At 44.7% G+C, this 4,980-nt stretch overlaps 1 pseudogene; it reads left to right on the top strand.

Moving 5' to 3' along the window:
* The first annotated feature begins 4,329 nt into the window (after positions 1-4,329).
* LOC144689612 (small ribosomal subunit protein uS8 pseudogene) lies at positions 4,330-4,750 on the top strand (annotated as a pseudogene).
* The last annotated feature ends 230 nt before the right edge of the window (positions 4,751-4,980 follow it).

A 4,980-nucleotide genomic window follows, 5' to 3' on the forward strand; every position in this document is an offset into this window, starting at 1 on the left:
ACATCAGAAGAAGGGAAATTGATGTGCTAGGGCAGCTGAGTATTTGTGGCTGCTGTTCTCAAGGTCAGCAATAAGCACCATCCCTTCACTGCTGACTATAAAATCTGGGCTATGAAGAAACACAAGCCAGTTAAATTTTCATTTAAGCCCAAGCTTAGTTATTAACCTCTGCAAAAGTTGGTCATCTTTGAAAATAAATATGTCATCCAGTACATATGATCTCATCTCTCCCTTTCCCTCAGTTCATACCAGCATCTTTCGCCTCTTCCCTAGTACATATTCATGCATTCCCTCAGTTGATATTAGCATATTTTATCCCTTCCCTCAGATCATTCTAGCACCTTTTACTGCAGACCTCTGTTCACACTAGGAACTTTCACCATTTTGGAAAGTACACACCAGTACTTTTTCCTACTTCCTTAAATTCATACCAACAACTTTCACATCATCATTCAGTTCATACTAACTCACCCTCCCCTTCCTAGCTTTCACCTCTTCCCTAAATCTATGTCAGCAACTTCCACTCCTTTCCTCAATCCTTGGTCACCATTCATGGTATTGTCAAGCCAATGATGAGGACCACAGACCACAAGGAGCACTATTGGAAATGCAATGCTTATACTGGGATAAGGCCACCAAGTTCTGCAATGCAGATCATCAGCCAACAGGCTACAATTTGAACCGAATATGTATATCCATTCTGAACTTGCAAACTTCATACTACAGAACCAACTCAGAATTACTATCCGGCAGACTAGTGCTCACAAACCTCCCCAGTCATCACTCGTCGATACTCCCAGAAGCAACAAACAGGGAAGATGAAAGATATCCATGACTGGCATGTGGCTAATGAATTATCCAACCTGAACATTGGACAGAAATTTTGAGTACAACATTCACATGGAATCCAGCAGAAATCATCAACATATGCCTAGCTCCAAGGTAGTATAAAGTACAAACGCCAAATGGCATGACAGTATGATAAAACAGATGTCAAATCAGAACAGTACCAAAACCAGAAACACCAGACACCCTACTGCGACTAGAACACAGCCTAAGAAGCAACACAAACAAAGAACCCCCAACCAGCATTCTGAAAATGTATAGCAGCCTCCAGCAAAGATCACTGTGCATAAAGCTGGAACGATAAGCAAAATGCTGATATGTTTCAGAGATTTGTAAATTTACTCCTCTGTATTAAAGTACATACAGATACAGTATTATTTTCTTTTGTTTTAATGTAAATAGTTTGATTTTTTAAGGGTAAGCCTTTAGTTCAAAAAAAAGTGGGATGTCGTGATATGGTGTGCATATACCTTTAAGGAGGCATATTTTAAACTGCCGTCAACCATTAGCTACCTTGCATGGATATGATGCATTACATGACATGAAGGCTGTCAGCAACAGTGGTAGAAGTCAGATGTATTATACTTATCACCCAGTGAACATTATATGTATATAGTCTTATCTTCAAATAAAGAAACCATATTATTGTTTCACCAACAAAAACAAAAATACCTGGGAAAACTCAGCAGGTCTGACAGCATCTGCGGAGAAGGATGCAGTTGACGTTTTGAGTCCGTATGACCCTTCATCAGAATTAAAAAATATAGAAATGAGATGAAATATAAGCTGGTAGAGGGGGTGGGACAGGAGGAGCTCGATAGGGGGCCAGTGATAGGTGGAGGCCAAGAAGAGACTACCAAAGATATCATAGACAAAAGGACAAAGGAGTGCTGACGGTGGTGATATTATCTAAAGGATGTGCTAATAGAGACATTAAGGGTAGCAAGCAGGACAAGCTAGTGGCAGATGGCCCTAATGGGGGTGGGGTGGGGGAAGGGATCAAAATGGGATAAAAGGTGGAGATGAAACAATAGATTGAAATAAATTTAAAAATAGGTGGGAAAAGAAAAATATATTTGTAAAACAATTATGTTATTGGAAAAGGGGGATCAGAAAGGGGGTGGGGATGGAGGAGAGAGTTCATGATCTGACATTGTTGAACTCAATATTAAGTCCGGAAGACTGTAAAGTGCCTAGTTGGAAGATGAGGTGCTGTTCCTCCAGTTTGCGTTGAGCTTCACTGGAACATTGCAGCAGGCCAAGGACAGACATGTGGGCATGAGAGCAGGGTGGTGGTGTTGAAATGGCAAGCGACAGGCAGGTCTGGGTCATGCCTGCTGACAGACCAAAGGTGTTCCTCAAAGCGGTCACCCAGTCTGCATTTGGTCTCTCCAATGTGGAGGAGACAGCATTGGGAGCAACGAATGCAGCAGACTAAATTGAGGGAAGTGCAAGTGAAGCAGCACTTCACTTGAAAGGAGTGTTTGGGCCCTTGGACGGTGAGGAGGGGGGAAGTAAAGGGGCAGGTGTTGCACCTTCTCCGGTTGCATGGGAAGGTGCCGTGGGAAGGGGATGAGGTGTTGGGGGTGATGGAAGAGTGGACCAGGGTGTCCCGGAGGGAATGATCCCTGCAGAAAGCCACCAGGGAGGTGAAGGGAAGATATGTTTGGTGGTGGCATCATGCTGGAGTTGGCGGAAATGGCGGAGGATGATCCTTTGAACATGGAGGCTGGTGGGGTGATAGGTGAGGACAAGGAGGACCCTATCATGGTTCTGGGAGGGAGAGGAAGGTGTGAGGGCAGATGCGCGGGAGATGGGCCGGACACGGTTGAGGGCCCTGTCAACCACCGTGGTGGAAAACCTCGGTTAAGGAAGAAGGAAGACATGTCAGAGAAACTGTTTTGGAAAGTGGGATCATCAGAACAGATGCGATGGAGGCGAAGGAACTGAGAGAATGGGATGGAGTCCTTACAGGAAGCAGGGTGTGAAGAACTGTAGTCGAGGTAGCTGTGGGAGTCGGTAGGCTTGTAATGAATATTGGTGGACAGTCTATCACCAGAAATTGAGACTGAGAGGTCAAGGAAGGGAAGGGAAGTGTCAGTGATGGACCACGTCAAAATGATGGAGGGGTGGAAATTGGAAGCAAAATTAATACATTTTCCCAGATCCAGACAAGAGCATGAAGTGGCACCGAAGCAGTCATCAATGTTCAGGAGAAAGATTTGTGGGAGGGGGCCTGAGTAGGACTGGAACAAGGAATGTTCCACATACCCCATAAAGAAACAGGTATAACTGGGGCCCATGCGGGTACCCATAGCCACACCTTTCATTTGGAGGAAGTGGGACGAGTTTAAGGCGAAATTGTTCAGTGAGAGAACAAGTTCAGCCAGACGGAGGAGAGTCGTGGTGGATGGGGATTGTTCGGGCCTATGTTCGAGGAAGAAGCGGAGAGCCCTCAGACCATCCCGGTGGGGGATGGAGGTGTAGAGGGATTGGATGTCCATGGTGAAGAGGAGGTGGTCAGGGCCTGGGAACTGGAAATTATTGATATGATGTAGGGCGTGAGAGGAATCGTGGATGTATGTGGGAAGAGACTGGACAAGGGGAGAGAGAATGGTATTAAATAGCAAGAAATGAGTTCCGTGGGGCAGGAACAGACTGACATGATCGGTCCGCCGGGACAGTCCTGTTTGTGGATTTTGGGTAGGAGATAGAAGCGGGCCGTCCGAGGTTGGGAGACAATGAGGTTGGAAGCTGTGGTGTTTTTTAGTTCTGATGAAGGGTCATACAGACTCGAAACATCAACTGTATCCCTCTCCGCAGATGCTGTCAGACCTGCTGAGTTTTTCCAGATATTTTTGTTTTTGTTCTAGATTTCCAGCATCCAGAGTATTTTGCTCTTATATTATATTGTTTCACCAATCCTCGTGTATGATTCATATGTTTACATCGAAGCAAAGCAGAATGTAACAAATAGAAGAGGTTACATGAAGATGCATTCGCTGATGTTGACCACACGTTCTTCGACTCTTGTGGCACTACTGCCAGGTCCTCAGGGCCAAACTCAGGGAATTGATCTTCCTAATAATCTGTTCTGAGGGTGGTCCTTAAGGGAATTCTAGACCATAGTGTCTCTTCTCTTGCCCAGCTGCTCCACTAATATCTCCAGTACTACAGCCCTCCATCTACCTTGGTGTTCACTTTGCAAGAATTTGCATTGCAGCAATGTTTTTGTGCACATTACCTTTATGATGCAGCCTTCCTTTAGGAAGAGTAGACTGACTGTACCATGTGGTCTACAAGTAATGCTACTGGGGCCTCCTGTTGTGTGCAGAGTTCACCAGCAGTGTTCAGGAACACACAGCAGCACTGGAAGGTATTGACAAAGCGGTAAGATGTCTGCAGCACCAGGCTGGTGGTAATCCGTCCGATATCCGCGCCATCCTAAGGAGTGGTGTTTGTTCCCATTTTATTTCAAGAATCATGGTGCGCATGAATGTTCTCGCCGATGCTCAACAATGCAGAGAAACGTGGAAAATGACAGGTTCTCACCCGATCATGCTCCAAAGTGATTGTGAGATTCCTGTTTGTAATGATGAATCATAGCTACATTGGAGAGTTTGAGATTATTGATGACCACAGGGGTGGGAAAATAGTTGTCAATCTCACAGACAGACTGAACAAGTGCAGTGTCATTAGCCCCAGATTCGATGTTCAAGTAAAGGAGCTAGAAAGGTGGCAAAATGGTCTCCTGCCTTCCCGTCAGTTTGGGTACATCGTTCTAATGACGTCAGCTGGCATCATGGACCATGAAGAGGCCAAGCGAAAACATACAGGAGGAAAAATCCTAGGATTCTTTTTCTAAAATTTAATACCAGTCTATAATAAAACATTGAAACCAAAAAAAAAATAGCACCACAATCATGCAGGTGATGTGGGTATTCAAAGTTTGTATGATAGCCATCTCGATTTGAATGGCTCTGATGAAAAGTCATACAGACTTGGAACGTTAACTCTGTTTCTATCTCCACAGATGCTGCCAGACCTGCTGAGTTTTTCCAGCATTTTCTGTTTTATTTCAGATTCAGATTTGGGCATCAAACCTCAGGAAAGATATAAAAAATAGAAAATGCT

Source organism: Cetorhinus maximus, chromosome 14 (assembly GCF_964194155.1).
Source record: "Cetorhinus maximus chromosome 14, sCetMax3.hap1.1, whole genome shotgun sequence".
NCBI classification, from domain to species: Eukaryota; Metazoa; Chordata; class Chondrichthyes; order Lamniformes; family Cetorhinidae; genus Cetorhinus; species Cetorhinus maximus.